The sequence below is a fragment of the Euleptes europaea genome, chromosome 1 (assembly GCF_029931775.1).
Source record: "Euleptes europaea isolate rEulEur1 chromosome 1, rEulEur1.hap1, whole genome shotgun sequence".
NCBI classification, from domain to species: domain Eukaryota; kingdom Metazoa; phylum Chordata; class Lepidosauria; order Squamata; family Sphaerodactylidae; genus Euleptes; species Euleptes europaea.
In genome coordinates, this window is record NC_079312.1 from 66531358 (window position 1) to 66552113 (window position 20756).

At 44.4% G+C, this 20756-nt stretch overlaps 1 protein-coding gene across 4 annotated transcripts in view; it reads left to right on the forward strand.

The window, feature by feature from the left end:
- Positions 1–20756, forward strand: part of RAF1 (Raf-1 proto-oncogene, serine/threonine kinase) — a 98747-nt gene that overhangs the window by 19291 nt on the left and 58700 nt on the right. Inside the window, exon 1 of one of the 4 annotated variants that reach the window (XM_056855165.1) lies at positions 20316–20329. The exons of the other annotated variants lie outside the window; for them this stretch is intronic. The gene's annotated coding sequence lies outside the window, so the exon portion shown is untranslated. Of the gene's footprint in view, positions 1–20315; positions 20330–20756 lie in introns of those variants that run through there. 4 annotated transcript variants of the gene reach the window in all.

Here is a 20756-nt window from a genome sequence, read left to right on the forward strand (position 1 = left end):
CAAAGAAAAGAAATGCTTTGCTTATCTTCACCCTGATAAGCAGTTGATTGCATTGTTAGGGAGAAAGCTATGAAACCAACAGTGCGGCCCTTTGTGGTTTCTATGGTGTAACTTGAATCAAGCAAGAAAAAAAAAGTCTTGCTATCTCATAATGAACTGAACACAAAAACTGCTTTCTACTGTAAGCTCGCATTCACTTCATACCAGAATGTGTGTGTGTGTGTGCCGTCAAGTCACAGCTGACTTATGGTGACCCAGTAAGGTTTTCAAGGCAAGGGATGTTCAGAGGTGGTTTGCCGTTGCCTGCCTCTGTGTCATGGCCCTGGACTTCCTTGGTGGTCTCCCTTCCAAATACTAGCCAGGGTCAATCCTGCTTAGCTTCTAAAATCTAATGAGATCAAGCTAGCCTGGGGCTATCCAGGTCAGGAAATGTGCTAGAATACATGGAAGTATTATCCATGCCCTATGAGGAGAGACTTAGGGAGTTGGGTTTGTTTAGTCTGGAGAAGAGAAGGTTGAGGGGAGACATGATAGCCATGTTTAAATATTTGAAGGGATGTCATGTTGATGAGGGAACTAGCTTGTTCTCGGTTGCTCCAGAGACTACGACACGGAGTAATGGATTTAAACTAATAGAAAAGCGATTCCACCTAAACATTAGGAAGAACTTTCTGATAGTGAGGGCTGTTCGACTGTGGAATGTGCTGCCTCGGAGGGTGGTGGAGTCCCTGTCTTCAGAGGTCTTTAAGCAGAGGCTAGATCTGTCGGGAGTGCTTTGATTGTGGGATCTTGCATGGCGGGGGGAGGGTTGGGGTCACTGGGGATGTGGGGGGAGGTAGTTGTTAATTTCCTGCATTGTGCAGGGGGTTGGACTAGATGACCCTGGTGGTCCCTTCCAACTCTATGATTCTATGATTATTATGCTCCCGAGTATCCTCCATTGAGACCATGAAGGTGGAGATGAAAGGGCAGTCATCTTCTTTTCAATAGTTTTTTAAACTTTCACTGACTCTTCTGTTGGCCTAATGTTGTGGTTTGCAGGGGGCAAGAATAGGCTCAGGTGGGAAAGCAGGGTTGTTCTTAAGTTCTGCTACCTCCTCTGCCCATTCTTCTCCTCATGTTGGCAGTGTTCCACCACCATAAGACTTCCACCTACTGCTGGTGCAATGGTGCTGCAACGCATACAGCTGGTGCTGTTATACAGCCTTTGGCTGTATTTAGGGTTGCCAGCTCCTGGTTTGGAAATACTTGGAGATTTTGGGGGTGGAGTCTGAGGAGGGCAGGGTTTGGGAAGGGAGTTCAATGGGGTATAATGCCATCGAGTTCACCTTACAAAGCGGCCATTTTCTCCAGGTGAACTGACCTCCAGCCTCCACCTGGAGGTTGGCAACCCTAGATGTATTGCCACCAGTAGGCTTAACCATGATCCTATTCTCCCACAGAAATAATTTGAAGATAGACTTGCACTGCTGATCTCCCTGTACAAGAAACTACAATTATATATCTATTAACTACTTTTCCAGTTCAAAATGCACATTTCATGTACAAAAAAAGGGTTACATGTTCACATAAAAGCAATGAAATCAAATGCTACAGTAATGGAATACAATGTGATGCTACCTTATGTTATTTATAAGCTACCAGATTGGTTACATCACAGCTAGGCCTCTAGCATACCAGAGCTAAAGTCTGTGCCAAAAATCAAGAGCAATTAATAAACCTTGCAACAGATTTCAGAGGCAGATTCTGTTGAACGGATTTGGAATGGATAGGGTTGCCAGGTCCCTCTTTGCCACCGGCAGGAGGTTTTTGGGGCAGAGCCTGAGGAGGGTAGAGTTTGGGGAGGGGAGAGAGTTCAATGCCATAGAGTCCAATTGCTAAAGTGGCCATTTTCTCCAGGTGAACTGATCTCTATCAGCTGGAGATCAGTTGTAATAGCAGGAGATCTCCAGCTAGTACCTGGAGGTTGGCAACCCTAGTAATGGAGTCAGACAGACATGACTGAAAAGTTTCCAATGCCGCCATTGTTCTATAAGACCAGACAAACAATTGTAGCATTGCAGGAAACTTTTCAGACATGTCTGTCGGACTCCATTACAAATCCAAGTCTGTTAGATGGGTTCTGTAGTTTCACTTTTGTCTCCCTGGCTTCATTTGCTCTCTTAAGAAGCCACACTTCTCCCAAGTAAAGTACTTCATTTCAATAAGCATGGGTGCACACTGGAGTGAAAAGGAGTAGACAGTGTAGGGTTGCCAACTTCCAGGTAATAGCAGGAGATCTCCTGGTAATTCAACTGATCTCCAGCCGATAGAGATCAGATCACCTGGAGAAAATGGCCATTGTGGCAATTGAACTCTATGGCATTGAAGCCCCTCTCCTCCCCAAACCCCCCCTTCCTCAGGCTCCACCCCCAAAATCTCCCGCCGGTGGCAAAGAGGGACCTGGCAACCCTAGGAGAGTGCAGAAATAACATTGTTATATTTGTTGCATCCTAACAATACCTGCTGAACATCTATTATTGCAAAGAAACTACAATATCTCCATTGCTTTCTCCAATAAGAGCTCCTTTGGTTTCCACTTCTCAGGGAAGAAAGAGGAGTAGGGTTGCCAGGTCCCTCTTCACCACCGGCAGGAGGTTTTGGGGGCAGAGCCTGAGGAGGGGGGAGTTTGGGGGGGGGGAAGAGGGAGTTCAATGTCCAATTACCAAAGCGGCCATTTTCTCCAGGTGAACTGATCTCTATCAGCTGGAGATAGGTTGCCAGGTCCCTCTTCATCACCGGCAGGAGGTTTTTGGGGCGGAGCCTGAGGAGAGCAGGGTTTTGGGAGGGACTTAAATGCCAAAGAGTCCAATGGCCAAAGTGGCCATTTTCTCCTGGTGAACTGATCTCTATCAGCAGGAGTTCAGTTGTAATAGCAGGAGATCTCCAGCTACTACCTGGAGGTTGGCAACCCTAGGCAGGTGAAAAGAGTGAAATTACACCCTGCTCAGGATTACACTGGCAATCTTCTTTCATCTGGACCTTTTCAGACATCCATACAAGTGTGGGGTTCCATGCAAGCAAAATGTATAAAAAGCAGGATCTTGCCCTGTTACATGAAAGGGCTGATTTAGCTCTCAAGCCTATTTGCAATGCACAGGTTGGGATACAGGAAAGAAGAGGTAGCTGTGTGCATTGAAGCTCAGTATATACACTCCCCCCAGAGAGAAATATGAGACGCCCCCATGTAAGATGCATGTGCCCTAAGGAGATTGTCTTCTTTTACCCAGAGTATAAAGATTAGTTTTCTTTAGAACTGCATTTGACTGATTTAGTTTTAATTTATTGCCAGTCCTAACTGAGAATTTAAATTATGGTCTTTTAGTTTGTTTGTTTTTAAACAACCATTGTTTTATTTACATTGTAAGCCACTTGAGCTCCAAAAGATAGAAGGTGGCTATTAAAAATTTTAAATAAATAAATATATTGAAGAGGACACAGCGTAAACGGAACCATCACTTCTGTTGGACCTACTAGTCTACATAAATATTGTCTATGAGCTTTAAATGTTCTTTGTCAGGATTAAGGGGAAAAATTAAAATAAAGTATAATAATAAAAGAAAAAAGAAAAACGTTTCATGACCTGATTGATGTCATGTGTTTATTAGGACAAATAAAACTGAATGTTGCAGAGATGGTCAGATAATGAAATAACAAACAGTCAGATCTTGCTGGAGAAATCTAATTTCACACTCAAGGCACAAAGCGGTACAAAAATTTCAGCAAGAAAATTATCATGCCCTAAGGCAATTTTTCATTACCAAGTCTATTCCAAACCCAAAGGACCCTTGCTCAGTACAGAATACAAAACTAACTGTTATTATATTTACTAAGCTAGAGATAAAACTAGCAGTAGACAGACACAAAAGAAGCTGAGCAGAGACTGAACAAGACACTCTGAATCAGACAGACTTGATGCTGAAATTAAAAAGTCAGTGCTGTGGTATGAAGGTCTGAGCGAGTTGCAAACAAAGCACTAGGATGGCTGTGAGCCAGATAAGAGAGATGAGCTGATGTGGCAGGCTGCATGGAGCTGCTTGGAGCACATTGGCAGAAGGCCACAGTAACTGTTGCTCAATTTGAGAGGCCTTCATCAGGCAAGGACTGGAACAACAGATTGACAGTGACACAAACTTGCATGGAATTCACATTATGATTGGTATACACTGTTCTTCATGATTGTCTGAGATTTGTCACACTACACAATGTCAATATAGGAGCAATTGCTGCCACACTAAAGAGCAATGCATGTGTGAATTAGGGCAAAATATCAACAACCTAAATTTTGCTGCATCACTGGAATTCTGATTTAACTCTATGAATTTCAGAGATGATGTACATATCATATGCCAGTGTGACCCAACATATTTTGATTGATCTGCAACTTGATCTTCTACATTTTTTGTGTGTAAAGTGCCGTCAAGTCACAAGAGATGTTCAGAGGTGGTTTGCCATTGCCTGAGAGAGTTCTGAGAGAATTGTGACTGGCCCAAGGTCACCCAGCAGGCTTCATGTGGAGGAGTGGGGAATCGAACCTGGTTCTGCAGATTAGAGTACGCTGCTCTTAACCACTACACCACACTGGCTTCCATGTTTACTCCAAAGTAAATTCCACTGTAGCACATATTACAATAAGGCATTTAATTATACAGTGAGACATAAGAGGACTGAAAACCAGAGGCAAATTAGTGCAACTTTATTCATTATAATCAGAACTTGAGTTTATATTAGCTTTGAACCTGATAGCTTTGAATTCAAAAGATATTTCTGAAAAGTACATCTTGTTTCAGTTCCAAAGGTCTACGTTCATTTCCAGGTCATACTCAGAGCTTTGATGAAAGGTAGCTGGACCCCTTTTCCCTCAAGGAAATTTTGATGGAATACAAAGAGAAGCAGAACCCATAATTTACCACATAGCAATAGATTATCCAAATTAGAGCCTCACCCTTTAATAAGAGGAAATCTTCTGGAACAGGGAAAGGGTAACCACTTACTCCTTGTGAGATGGCCAATCAGTTGATTACATGTTGAGAAATTAAAAGACAGCCCTTTAGAAAGTGTTACCTAGAATGCTGGGGAGTACATGTGAACATTTTGTCATAAACGCTCCTTCAAATTCCTGGGTCAAATGATCTTTGGTCTGTGCTGGAAGAGGCATATGAAGAAATGGCGGCAGCATGTGAATGGAACAGTGTTTGAGCCCCCAACCCCAATAACTCTGTGCAAGTGAGGGCCTGTTATTAAAGGGGGAACCCTGTCTGCTGATGTCTCTGTAGGTGGGGGGGGGGAACCTGAGGTGAGAAATGGTCACGGCTCTCTCTATATTTTAAGAGACGAGAAAGGAGGGAAGTTTGGCGGCGTGACCTACATGTATCCTGAACCTGAGAGAGAATGGTCTTACAAGGGGGTAAGCCCTCTTTGTGAATGGAGAAGGAGTGTCACACAAATCTAGATCTTAAGTTTACAGTTATTAATAGGGTTGCCAGGTCCCTCTTCTCAACCAGCGGGAGGTTTTTTGGGGCTGAGCCTGAGGAGGGCAGGGTTTGGGGAGGGGAGGGACTTCAATGCCATAGAGTCCAATTGCCAAAGTGGCCATTTACTCCAGGTGAACTGATTTCTATCGGCTGCAGATCAGCTAGTACCTGGAGGTTGGCAATCCTAGTTATTAAAATTGCAAAAGGTGCTTTGGTGACATGTTAAAATGCACTTGCAGTATAATTCTGTGACTTTGTTCTAAGAAAACAAGTTACTAAGTTATTTTAAATGTAATTATTTGGATTTTGGAGTTGTTTTTTTTTTTTAAATAGTTGGGCTAGATGAATCCTAGCAATTCTAGCTTGTCTAAAAGCACAGAAAATTAATTTAGAAACTCCATACTCCGAGAGATTGTATTTCATGTAAAGTAACATCCAAACATGAGGCCTTTTTAGAATTAATTGGAAAAATATTTGCATACCCAGGAAAACCTTTTTATAGCGTACACATATAGGCTAAACTTTTTAAATCCATACCTTTAGCTGTAAAAGAAACAAACAAACTCCTGTTGAGATTGGGAAAGATACTGCATATGATTGGACTAGTCTTGGTACCATGATTGAGGTCCTGGAGAGGCATCATGGCATTTGAACAATAGTACTGTCTCTCATTATGTTTCTGGAATCTTCTTCTTTTTCTTCTTCTTTTCATGTTGTCAATTTGTTAATACCATTTTATTTTATACAATTTAAATTACTTTCTTCACCATATATGTGTAATATATTTTGATGGACATTTTTCAAGAAGCTACTTTTTACTTAGTCTGTGTGGTCATATTCTTTGTTTGGGTAGCTGTACCTCAGTATATTGTTCCTTAATTTATTTGTTTGAAAAAAAATTGCCCCCACCATTTCTAAAGCTCAGAGAGGCTTACCATAAACATTCATCTTATCTAAATTCATCTAATCTAAATTCATCTTATCTAAACATAGCCCTAATAATAAACATTAACATTCCAAGCCGACAGTAGAAGGTATTTTGAAATAAAGCTACTTTGCATGCTGGCAGTGAAGTAACCTTCTAAACCACCTGTGGGAGCCCATTCCAGAAAATGAGAGTAGTGAAATACTCTTTGAATCTGTAGTCAAGACATTTCCCATTGCCAAGAAAGCACTTGGAAGAAAGGCTCAGCTGAACAGAATTGGTGTGTGGGAAAAGGAAAGGCAGTCTTTCATTTTCTAAACCACTCCCTATTTCATTTATTCATTTCCAAGCAATATACTAAAAAATCCCAAACTGCACCTCCCAAGTACGATGGGCTTGATCAGAATATAAAATATTTCTGTTTGAAATTTGATCAGTCATTTTCCTTGACTGGCTTGATGGATATAAATGTCCCTGAGCTGAAATTCTGAGACAACCAAATTTTACGTTCAAGGAGAAGTTTGAATAGTACAAAGCTCCTTATTTCTTTCTTCTTTTTTTACAGCTTTACAAACACTATGGCGATTGATATTTTAAAAGACTGTAAAATTAAATGTCATGCACTTCGATGAGATCTAATGTTATTACATAAATTACTGTGATCACTATTTTTTCATAACAAGCATGTACACACTCCTTCATTTATAAGCATGTTAGGAATTCTTCTGCCCCACTCTGTAAATAACCCCGTAACTTGAATAACTGTACAGAACAAAGCACAGCTGTGTCAATGTTGTGCTCATACAATGGATAGTACTGATTTAAATAGTTCTCCCTACACCGTAACTCACAAAATCATTCAGAATCAGATTAGTAACTTTAGGCAACACAGAACTGAGCAGGTTATGGGAAAGTGTCACAAGTGGTGAGGGGTCTGGAAACCAAGTCCTATGAGGAAAGGTTGAAGGAGCTCGGTATGTTTAGCCTGCAGAGGAGATGACTGAGAGGTGATATGATAACCATCTTCAAGTACTTGAAGGGCTGTCATATAGAGGATGGTGCAGAGTGGTTTTCTGTTGCCCCAGAAGGTCGGACAAGAACCAACTGGTGGAAATTAAATCAAAAGAGTTTTTGGCAAAATGTTAGGAAGAACTTCCTGACAGTTAGAGCGGTTCCTCAGTGGAACAGGCTTCTTCAGGAGATGGTGGGCTCTCCTTCTCTGGAGGTTTTAAAGCAGAGGCTAGATGGCCATATGACAGCAATGCTGATTCTGTGAACTTAAGCAGATCATGAGAGGGAGGACAGGAAGGGTTGTGTCAGTGTTTGGCTCTCGTGGCCCTTTCTTACATGCCCAGAGTAATGCTGATCACCACTTTGGGATCAGGGAGCAATTTTCCTCCAGCCGAGATTGGCCAGGGATGCTGGAGTTTTTTTTTTTTTTTTTTACCATCTTCTTGGCATGGAGTAGGGGTCAACGGGGGTGTGGGGAGGTAGCTGTGAATTACCTGCATTGTGCAGTGGGTTAGACATAGATGACCCTGGTGGACCCTTCCAACTCTATGATTCTATGATTCTGTGACCTTTTCTGCATGGACCACTTACTCCCCATTTTCCACGCAGTCAGTCCTCAAGCCATGGATTTGGCTTTTCAGCGTTTCCTCCTTGTTAATTTCAGCAACCTGGAGTTGGTGTGTAGTTGGTTTATTTTCTTCCTCATGTGCCCAAAATAATCTGATCGGGAGAGTCTGCTGTTGTCAGCACTGTTGTCATCCGAGGCATCATTTTGCCACTAACCCCTCTTCAAAAACGTTTTGCGCTTGAATTATTGAAATACATTGATGTAATGCTAAAAGACCATCCTTCTCCTTGTGTGTAGTGAGGTGATTGGAAAGGGGTTTTCATGTCTTGGATTTTGAATTCCCTGGGTGGGGGGCTGTTTGTTTGTAGGGGTGATTAATTTGTTATTTCTTGGTCATTCACATCAGAGAATTGCCGTATTGGATTTTAGCTTGATTTTTCCTGAATGGATCAACATGGATACAGATAAGGATGCAGTGGTTCAAGTACCAGTGGCATGGGTGCACATCCTTATTCTTAGTCTAACCAGTTCTGTCAGTGCTTGCTCTCTGCTTATGCAAAGGATACGTTCCACAAAAGGGGCTCTGTCTTGGTCATGCTTGTCTGCCGTTGCACGTAGGATAGCTCTGGAGGGAAGCTTGCTCTTGTTTTCTTATTTGGACAAGGCTGTGATGGCATGTCCTGGCAGCCTGCGATGGCATGTTTTCTAAGGGTCTGCCCTCAGAGCCAGAAATGGTGGGAAAAATTCGTACTGAAAGTGTTGCATGAAGAAGAAGAAGAAGAAGAAGAAGAAGAAGAAGAAGAAGAATTGGTTTTCATATGCCGACTTCCTCTACCATTTCAGGAAGAATCAAACTGGCTTACAATGTGGAGGAGTGGGGAATCCAGATCATAGTTCACTGCTCCAAACCACTGCTCTTAACCACTACAACCCCCTGGCTGAGCAGTGGATAGCCAATTTTTGGATGACCCAGCAGACTTTTACAGAAATACTATCAGCCCTTAGAGGATGGCTACTGCAGCAGAGAACCACCATGAGGGAGCCAATCTCAGTGCAGAAATGAATTGCGGTAGCCATATGGTACCTAGTGAATGTGAACTTCTACAGGGAAGTCCAGGAGCAGTGTGGGACTCTCAACAGTTCAGTGTGGGACTCTCAGTGGTTGCCAAGATCAAACTTGAAGTCTGCTTCTTCTTGGAGGTCGAGCTGCATCGAAACTGTATGACTGGGCAACCAAGTCATGAAGGTAACCCCCTTTAAAAAAAAAGTCCCTCTTATATCTATACTATGCTGGGATTACTAAGTAATGGTAATGGTTCTCTGTTAGTGACAGTATTGGTTACAAGGGTTGCACTTATGGTTTTTAATCTCTCCTTTTTAGATAATGAATGGCTTTGCACATTTGGGGTTCCCACACTGAGTTGGAGCAATCGATGGACACATATACCTATATGATCACTGGGCAGGAGGATCAACCTGTGTGATATCCGGAAGAAATTCTGCTCCATCCTTCTCCAGGGAGTCATGGATCATACCAGCCAATTCACTGATGCAGAGGCCGGATGGAGTAGCAGCAACCGTGATGCCTTTGTGTTTTGCAGCTCTGCATTCTATGCAGCAATGGATGCCAGTGTTTTTATTCCAGGGAACATAAGAACATAAGAAAGGCCCTGCTGGATCAGACCAAGGCCCATCAAGTCCAGCAGTCTGTTCACACAGTGGCCAACCAGGTGCCTCTAGGAAGCCACTAACAAGACGAGTGCAGCAGCACCATCCTGCCTGTGTACCACCAAACCCAAAATAATAGGCATGCTCCTCTGATACTAGAGAGAATAGGTATGCAGCATGACTAGTATCCATTCTAACTAACAGCCATGAATACCCCTCTCCTCCATGAATATGTCCACTCCCCTCTTAAAGCCCTCCAAGCTGGCAGCTTGGAAACTCACCATCTCTCTGGAGGGTGTGCCGGTGTCAGCACTGATTATTGCTGATGGAGCATACCCAATGAGGTGCTGAAGTCATACTTGAGGAAACAGGTACAGGTGCCAGAGGAACTTTGGTTATGCGCTTTGCAGGGCCAGAATTGTTGCTGAACGCACCTTTGGCTGATGATGGTGTTTTCGGCACACCTCACCATCTTCAAGGAGAGTGTGACATCCGTGGTCACAGCATGTATTATTCTATACAACATTTGTGAATAGAAGAGATATGATGTCCTGATGGACGGCTGGGACCTGGCCCCTCTCATGGTCCCTGCAGAGAGGGGTGATTATGAACTGAATAACAGGTGTCATTTGGCAGAGGAAGTGTGTTTGGGGCATTCTGACTAACTTCATGATGTTGAACCAATTGTAAGGGGATTCTTGGGGGTGCGTGTGACTGTGCCATCACTTTGAAACCTCTTATTTTCCCCTTTGGTTTGTTTAATAAAATTTGCCCTTTTAACAGCCTGTGTGTGTGCAGTCATTCAACACTTGTCAAAAAGGACGGGTGGTTCAAAGGCAACCAATGGTTCATGGTGTACTTTCAAGGGTGGGGGTCATGGGAATACACAGGCAATCATCTGGCCGCTGTTCCCAGGGTTTTTTAAAGTGCTGACCTCAGGCCCACTAACCAAACTGGTAACTTAAATTGACAGTGCTACATTACTGCTCCAATACATTAGAGCTCTAGGGAAGGAGGGATGTGTGAATTGCAGTTCCACATACACTTATGAGTTAAATGAAATTTCAAAGTAATAACAGTTGGTTATTGGGGGGGATGCCATAGGCCAATCTGATTTAAGACACCTTGGTGTTCCTCTCTCAGTTCATGGGCATGCATTCCATCCATCGCCATATCTCTGAAAATGCCACCAAGGAGGTGCGGCACATTATGGCAGTGGGATGAAGCCGACCACCTCCTGGAGATAATTCTTCAATCTGGACATGTGGGTTGTTAAGTCCGCGTGGGGAGGACACACGAGGTCGAGACGGAGTTCCAACACAACGTGTTTATTGAAGTACAGAACTGGAGAACTGTGTAAACCAGCCCCGCTTATATGCCCCCCTGGCCGCCTGCGGCCACTCCCCCCCTGATCCGTGATAGGGGGGAACAACCCCCAGGTCGCCAATGGTGCGTCCCGGCTTAGGGCCAATGGGGCTAACTATTTACATACATAACATGGGTGACCTCATGGGTACCACCCAGCTCAAAAATACAGGAATATACAAGGAGGCGGAAAGGGGGCCCTGCAGGTTGGGTTGCAATAGAACATCCCAGCAGGGCCAATCAAAATATAAGAGTGTAAAGGCAGAAGTCATGGCTGCCCTGGAAGCATGGCAGGGCACCCCTGGGAAAGTGGACAGACCCTCGTCATCTGGAAAGGTTGGCTGATCCTCAATTGCTGCAAGGTATGTTTAGCCTGCAGAGGACTGAGAGGTAATATGATAGCCATCAAGTATTTGAAGGGATGGAAGATGGTGCAGAGTTGTTTTCTGTTGCTCCAGAAGGTAGGACCAGAACCAACGGGTTGAAATTAAATCAAAAGTGTTTTTGGCTAAACGGACTTCAGCTAGGGCTGCTGAGCGAAGCACTGCGTCTCCCTGGGGGCTCCCAGTGGGGAACCAAGAAACGTCTTAAATAGGGGTGCCAATGCGCCCCTCCTGATTCCTAAATAGTGGAACGGGTGTCAGGGAATCTCCTGCTGCCAATGAAGAGCGGTTTAACTCCTGAACTCTCTGAGTTTTAAGACTTCGGAGATTCAGTAGCAGTCCCGCCTGGCTTGAGGGGTTATAAATTGCCGCAGACGTCTCTTTGGAATTAGGCTTCGCTCTCCCCTATCTACTACCATCTAAGCAACTATACAGAAGTAAGAATATCTACTCTCCTAAAATCTGAGTAAGTTCAAAAGAATTCTTTTGTTTTACCTGGATTTGGAAGTCCCAGGAGACTGCTAAATACAACTGTTGAATCCGTATTTCCCCACTCAATGTTTAAATGACTCTTTAAAAACAAGAAAAGATCAGATAACCCGACAGGAATCTTATCAATTTGATCAGTGGGAAGACATAACAACTAAGATTTTTGAAAGACGCTTCAGTTACCAATCAGGAACTACTACGTATAAAGGGGAGGGAGGAGGAGAAATCTCCCCCACCCCGAAGAGTCGTCTTTCTAACTAAACAAAGCTTTCCTGCCACGTCCTTCCCGGAAACAATCTATCATCGCGAGAGAGCCAGAGAACTTGGAATCGGAAGTGGCATTAGTGTGTACTGGCAAATATCTCCCAAGTTCCTGAACACAAGGAACGGAAGGTTTACGACCTTGATTCCTGCAACACCTCTTTATTTACTACACTGGTATATTTGCCTGGATTTTACCAACTGAGTTTCAACAGAAATTCTCAGAAGAAGCAACCATGGAATATCTGACTAAACAGATGGAACAATTCTCTGCTTTGATGAACATTTCATACCAACTTATTAATCAAAAACTGGATATCATCTTAGACGATCTTAAAGACATAAAAACCCAAATTATTACAATGAGGTCAGAGGTGATACTAGAGGGCCCTCTAGTTGACAAGAAAAATGAAGAACAGAAGAATCCTGCAAAGGAAATCGAGAACTACAATAAACAAACTGCAATAGCCCAGCTGACAACAACGGATCTGAATGTGAGTGACTTTGACCTCTGTCTCTTCAATCTGCCTGATGAACTTTTCAACATCTGCTTGGAGGACTTCATGAGTAGAAAAACTGGGGCCATCAGGATCCTTTTCTTTGAATTTGAGATGCAAGATATTGCAATGTGGATTTACCATGGAGATAATTTATCTGCAGAAGAGACTTTACCAACTATTTCCAAGGATGCTCTTCGACGCTTACTGTTAATGACGAAAAGAAGGAAATGCTGGAAATTCCGGACAAAGGGACTAATTTAAAAGAGTCTAGTTTCTCTTTTGGATGAGATTAAAAAGGAACTGGTTAAAAGGATTGGCTATAATGGAAATAGAACCATATATGATATTAATTTACTAGAAATTAAATGAGTGTTAGGGAGAAATGGAGGACTTACAAAATAATGAATTTTTAATGGAAGTAATTAAATGTTTTCTACTATAGTAATCCAATTATTATTAGTGAGATTCACTATTTTTCTTCTTCTTTTTTCTTATATTTTCTTTTCCCTTTTTTCTTTCTTTTATATGATAGTACTAACTATTAATAAATATTAGCAACAATATCAGGATTAGAATTTTATGCAAAAGAGATTACTAATTTATCACAAGATGGAGGGAGGTGTAGGGGAAGTCAATATTTCTTTGATTATACACAAATATCTTTAACAATGTTTTCTATTTGTTTTTACTTTTTATTGTTTATGTCAATTGTTAAACTGTGATTAATAATTCTGGAAAAATAATAAAAAATTTATTTTAAAAAGTGTTTTTGGCTAAACATTAGGAAGAACGTTTTGACAGTTAGTGCTTCCTCAGTGCAACAGGTTTCCTCAGGAGGTGGTGGGCTCTCCTTCTTTGGAAGTTTTAAAGTGTATGAAATATGTTTACATTGTCATATCACTGTTGATACTTAAAAAAAATGATGGAATAGAGGGGGATGGAGGGCAGTGAAGAGAAAAGGGGGGTGGGCATGGAGCACGGCATCGCTGGGTGGATCTAGAAAAACTGAATGCAGCATTATGCACACGCACAAAAGCAACAACTCAAACTCAGCTTCTGAAAAACATTGGCATAAAAGTGCCCCTCACAAGTGGGAAAAAACCCAGAAACATCCAAAGGGAGTGCTGGAGGCACCCAAAATGTGTGAAAGACGACAAAACTGCTGAAGCAATATGGGGCCTTAACCATAATCAACGAAAACCACATATATGGAAAAGGAGTGTGTGTGTGTGTGAAATGAAAGTACAGTAGCTTTTGGAGGAGAGAAAGAGAGAAGTAGACACTGCTATCGGTTGGCTGATGCACTTGGTGGTGCAAGATCTCTCTCACACAATATACTGTTGTCAAGTCCCTCCCTGGTGTGTCTGTGGGACTCACAAGCAGATGTGTACCCAGAGTTCTTGGGTAAACTTTAAATTCCCGTGTGTGATTTGATGCAGACTAGGACTGCAGTGCTCAGAGAAAGGGGGATAGCTATTTTCTAGGGTTGCAATTTTCCTCCAGGCCAGATCCTAGGGTTTGTTGTTGTTTGCCATCACCTGGGCATGGAGTAGGGGTCACAGGGGATGTTGATGGGGTAGTTGTGAATTTCCTGTGTTGTGCAGGGGGTTGGACTAGATGACCCTAGTGGTTCCTGTGGTTCTATGATTCTAAGTGTCCCGATTCATTGTTTCCCTAGCTTTTACCACAATATATAAAATATATGTAGCTGTGGGCCAAGGTATAGTGTAGATTTCAGGAACCAAGTTAAGAAATAAAGTTAATGCAAACGCAAAATATCCTGAGGACTGGAACAGTTGGCATGCATGCAGTTTGCCACCTAAACATTTGCTAGAGTATCAAAGCATGAATAATTCAAACTTGCTATCAAAATACATGTTAATGACCATAATTTGCAATTATAAAAAACAAGTGGGGGATCTGCAAGGACTTATGGGGGCATTTAATTTCCCCCTTTGCTGCTATTTCCTCTTGCCCTTCCCTGAAAGCCCCCATAATCTCTCCTTTTTCCTACACCCCTCTCTCTTTCCCCCCCCCCAGCATCCAAACTACTTTTTATCCAACTTCCCATCTTCCGCTATATTTATATTTACTTCATATACCGTATTTTTCGCTCTATAAGACACACTTTTTTCCTCCTCAAAAGTGAGAGGAAATATCAGTGCGTCTTATGGAGTGAATGCAGCGCCGGCCGCCCTGGGAGCCGGCTGGGACGCCGCCAGCTGGGGCTGGGAGGCCCCTCCCAGCCACCCAGCGCAGGGCAGAGCAGTCTAACCTCCCCCCACCCGCTTCCCGGTCCCGAGGCTCAGCTGTTGGGCGGGTCCTCGGAACGGGAAGCACAGGGGGGGGGCGGTGGGTCTTTAAACTGCTCTGTGCTGCCTGCCCAGGCAGCGCAGAGCAGTTTAACCTCCCCCCGCTTCCTGGTCCGAGGCTCAGCTGAGCCTCGGGACCGGGAAGAGGGGGGTGTGTGTGTGTGCGGAGGAGCAGTTTAAAGACCCACCGCCCCTCCTGATTGGGCTTGCCTGACTGGTCCCAATCGGGCTTGTAGCCTGGAAAGGGAGGCTGGAGCCTTCCCCCAAGCCCCGCTGTGCGCACGCGCTGATCTCTCAGCGCGTGCACACAGTGGGGCTTTGAAGGCTTCAGCCTCCCTTTCCACGCTGCCAGCCTGACTGGTCCCAATTGGGCTTGCAGCCTGGAAAGGGAGGTTGAAGCCTTTTCCCCAAGCCCTGCTGTGCGCACGCTTTGATCTCTCAGCGCGTGCACACAGTGGGGCATTGAAGGCTTCAGCCTCCCTTTCCACACTGCAAGCCTGACTGGTCCCAATCCGGCTTGCAGCCTGGAAAGGGAGGCTGGAGCCTTTCCCCAAGCCCTGCTGTGCGCACGCTCTGATCTATCAGCGTGTGCACACAGTGGGGCTTTGAAGGCTTCAGCCTCCCTTTCCACGCTGCAAGCCTGACTGGTCCCAATCCGGCTTGCAGCCTGGAAAGGGAGGCTGGAGCCTTCCTCCTAGCCCTGCTGTGCGCACGCTCCACAGAGCAGGACTAGGAAACTGGAAGTGGAGTACAGTAATCCCTCCACCCAGCCCTGGCCATAATAACCTCTCAGCTGTTGGTCGGGAAGCGCGGGGTGTGTGTGTGCGGGCAGGCAGCGCAGAGCAGTTTAAACCACCACCGCCCCCCTTCCCGGGAGTTCCGGGAAGGGGGGCGGTGGGGAAAGAGAAGGAAAAAGGAGGAAAAAGAAGATAAATATATTTTCTTAAAGACCCAGCGGATCTTTAAAAATATATATATATTTTCTTCGTTTTCCTCCTTCAAAAACTAGGTGCGTCTTATGGTCAGGTGCGTCTTATAGAGCGAAAAATACGGTATATCGCACCTTTCTCCGCAATGGGGACCCAAACAAGCTTACATCATTCTTCTCTCCTCCATTTTATCCTCACAACAATCCTGTGAGGATTGGCTGAAAATATATAACTGGCCAAAGGTCACCTAGTGAGCTTCCACCACAGAGTGGACATTTGAATTGGGGTCTCCCAAATCCTAGTCTGAAACTATAACCTCTACACCAGACTAACTTTTGTTGTGTTGCTGCTCTTGAACAGTAGTAAGCAGCCAGTCCTGGGTGAATCATGCAAGTCAGGCAGTAGAAAGTTACCTGGTGGTTGCTGGTGGGCCTGGCCACAATAAGTCCCCCTCAATGGCCAAAACAGCCCTGGAAAGGGCCCTCCCCTGGCCTTTTACTGACAAAAAAACAAAGCTTAAAGCCTCACAATGGCCACTGAGGCCATTTGTTTCGTAAAGCTTCAGGTGCTCCTATTATTTAGGGTTTTTTAACCCCCCTTTTAAAGATTTCAGAATTTTCTGAAAACCTGGGGATAGAAGCCTCTGGGGTGTCTGTTCATGGCTCCAATCTCTCGTATATCCATATATTTGGCCATATTAAGAATTAGATATAGCAATATTTATCTTTCTCACATTTGGGATACTGTTGTTTTTCTTCCCCACTTCGGTCTTCTTTGAGTGCGGAAATAATTCTTTGTGGGAAAAATGTATTAGTTGCATATCCATTCTTGAATATTAGTTGCGTTCCTGGCTCATTCATTGCAGTGTTCAGTTGTTGATTAAAGATGCCAGCTTTGCCTTAAATGCCACACTGTAATTTTGTAAGATGTTTAGTCCTACTTGATCTCTCATAGTGGGTAACCGTGTTAGTCTGTCTGCAGTAGTAGAAAAGGGAAAGAGTCCAGTAGCACCTTAAAGACTAACAAAAATATTTTCTGGTAGGGTATGAGCTTTCTGAAGAAGTGAGCTGTGGCTCACGAAAGCTCATACCCTACCAGAAAATATTTTTGTTAGTCTTTAAGGTGGTACTGGACTCTTGCCCTTGATCTCTCACGTTTACAAGGTGTTATAAGTGCTTAAATAAGACACACAATGAACAAGATTCTCATCTGAAAATGGCTTTGTCCAAACCAGGAGAAAAAAAAAAGATTGCTTCAAACTGAGTATCAGTTTTTAGAGATGTCCAACCTGTAGGGCAAACATTATAATTATATAATATTATAGTGATTGCCAAAATTACTTCTTTTAAAATTAACCTACTTAAACTGCAATAGGAAAACTGGGATTTGAGCCAATTTATAAACCCATTGACAAGCTCATACAATTTTATTAGATCTTTCTAATTCTGTATTCTTTTCATGAATGGAAAAAGAACTACATTAATGGGTAAGGAAACCCGGAGTGACTCCTGCTGGAGGAGTGCTTCCAAATCACACTTGTGGCCTTGAACAAATCTTCAGCCCTTGAATCCAGAGCTACTTTCTCTTTGAAGCTTTTGAGGCCAAAGTACACATGATGTGGGAGATATGTGATTGCCTTTCAGGTTTGTTGTAAAAAAAGCAAAAGCAGATGCAATCTGGAAGTAGTGTGTGTTTTCACACTGGGACTGTGGCACAGGAGAGTTTTTAAAATTCTTCTCCTGATGGAAATTGCTCCCCACAAAACACCCTGAGAACACCTCCTGGGATGCCGGCGCCGGTGCCCAAGCCCCACACTGCCATCCAGGGGGGCCAGCGTAAGTAGCCAACGCTGGTGTCTGTGCCAGTTTGCTCGGCGCAAGTAGCACGGATGCTGGCGTAGGGGGTCATGCTGGCTCCTAAGAGCATTCACACACACCCTTCAGTAAGTGTGGAAGGATTATTTCTGTAAATTGGTAGAACAAATTTGGCTGATATTTTATGTTTTATTTTCTTTAATTTTTTTAAAAACTGTGACCCATTTTGATTGTACTCACTAAAATTCATTATGAATGTTAAATATTTACAGTTCAGATTAGAATTTATATTTCCCCCATAAACTTGCAAAAAAGATTTAACAAACAACCTTTTATCACTTTTCTACTATTTTGTGTGCACACTTATAATTATGACAGGCAGGGGTTTATGCATACTTGGGGTCGCTACAAGTACTTTTGTATATTAACCCAAAGAAAAACTCAAAAAGTATCCTCTGGAATGGGCATGTCCCAATAGACAAAGAAAGTTGACTGCAATTAAGAAGAGAAATTAGCCTGAGATTTTATGGAAATTGGGATGGGGAAATTGTGTGGGATAAAATGTCCAAATACTGCCTCCTTCACAATTTGTTGCAGGAGCACACACACAGAGAGAAAGTTTCCTGTAGTTTGGTGAGGGAGCTCACAGAGGGAATGTGAAGGCACTCTAGGACTTCTGTATCTCCTGGACTCTATGGTATACCATAGAGTTTGCCATTCAGATCTGCCACTTTCTCCATGGGAATTGATCTTTGTAGCCTAGAGATCAGTTTTAATTGCAGAACACCAGGCCCCACTTTGAGGCTGGTAACCCTAAACATACGTTGCATATTATTTACCCATGAAAACCTTTAAAGTCTACTCAGTTTGCAAGACCTGATCAAGGCTGTTAATGATAAGACATTTTGAAGGTCATTAATTATAGGGTCACCATAAGTTGGAAATGACTTGACAGCATATAACACATGTGTACTAACAATCAGTGTAGTAAAGTTAAGTAAAATGATGCATTGGTACAATATGTAATTGTAAACCAAAAGATAGGCAGAGTACAACTATGTGATTTTGGATGTTTAGGGATAACCAATCTGTGTTATTTTAAGGAGGAACTCATTGCAGAAATAATTCAGCAGGGAGAATACATGTGAAATTTGTGATATGGAAGGTAGGATTCAAATTCCATTTCTCTCACAGGCTCCCCATTCTTTTGCGGAAGTTCACTGGGTTACTTTGGCCGGTCCTTCTTTCTCGGTCTAACCTACCTCACAGGGTTATTGTGAGGATAAAGCAGAGGAGGGAACAATGAAACTGCAAGCCACTTTGAGTCACCAGTGGGCAGAAACGCAGGATGCAAATATCTAAATACAAAACTAAATAATGTGATTCTGGGGCAAGTCAGCCTCAGCTTCTTCCTAACACAATCAAGTGATCTAGCTTGCAGGGGTCCTTTCTGGGCAAACTCGATACAACTGGCAGATCAATATTTATAGCTAAGTACAGAAAAGGATTCTCCACGGACTTCAAATGTTGCTGTAGAAAAGAGCAAGAGTCCTTACACGAATACATGAAGCTGCCTTATTATGAATCAGACCCTTGGTCCATCAGTGTCAGTAATTGTCTACTCAGACCCGCAGCAGCTCTCCAGGGTCTCAGGCACAGATCTTTCCCATCACCTTCTTGCCTAGTCCCTTTAAGTGGAGATGCCAAGGATTGAACCTCGGACCTTCTGCATGCCAAGCAGATGCTCTCCCACTGAGCCACCACACCTCCCCTTAAAGACTAACAAATTTTTTTAGGCAGAGTATGAGCTTTCCTGAGCCACAGCTCACTTCTTCAGAAGTGATCTATTTCGAATGCTGCTGCTATGTGTGTGTGTTAAGTGCCGTCAAGTCGCTTCCTGCTCACGGCGACCGTATGAATGAAAGTCCTCCAAAATGTCCTGTCTTTGACAGCCTTGCTCAGATCTTGCAAATTGAAGGCTGTGGCTTCCTTTATTGAGTCCATCCATCTCTTGTTGGGTCTTCCTCTTTTCCTGCTGCCCTCCACTTTTCTGCTGTTCTAGTGAATGAAACTCCATGGGGGATACTGAGGCGCTCTCTACTATGTTCCACGAGGTACGATGCTCTGGAAATAAAGAGGAATCCCCTGAAAACAAGGGACCATCTGGCAACCTTAATTCCAGTCTAGACAAGGCTTGGGAGGCACCTCAGAATACACTTTGGGAAGCTAGGGCGAACACGGTGTTCTCTCCGGCTGAGGCCCACCCCCAAGGGCCTGGCCAACGGTCACCCTCCTTCACCTCTGAGAGCCGGTTTATCCCTGCCCCTCCCCCACCCCCGCCCCCTATCCAGTTGGCAGGAGTTCCCCCTGGATACCAAGACAGGCGGGGAAAGGGGCGGGGGAGGCTCCGAACCCTCGCCGCCCCAGGCGGGAGGAGTCGAGCGCCGATCGCCTCGATGGGCTCGGAATAAATGTCTCGCTGTTCGGCGGGCCGCCATTTTAGACGGGGAGCGGAGCCGAGCGGGCGGCTGGCCGGCCGCGAGCGAGGGACGACAGCCCCGCGAGGGAAGACGAGGCCGGGACGCGGGTAGGTGGCGGGGGTGGAGGGGCCGGCGTCCCGCGCGGGCCGCGGCTCCAGCTTCGAGAACGGGGGGCAGCCGTCGGGGAGGCGGCGGCGGGGCAACAACTGCGAAAGGGGGTGACCTGTCCGCCTTTGTAGCTTTCGGGTGTGGTAAATAAAGGTGTTAACGAAGGGGGGGGGTTAGCCAGAGTCGCCTCCGTCGTCCCTGGCTGCCGCGTCCTGGCCTGGAGGTGCTCAGCCTGGACGGCACCTCTCGATGCGCCGAGCCCCCGGGCGGTGGGAAGGGACGCTGCGAAGCGACCCCAGCGCCGGGGCCGTGTGGGCCTCCCCGCTGTTCCCTGCGCCCCCTCCCAGTTGGTACCTGCCTTTCAGCCGTTGTTGACCCCGATTCCGCTCTCGGGCCCTTGGCCGTTGTCGCCTGGCTTTCCTTCCTCATT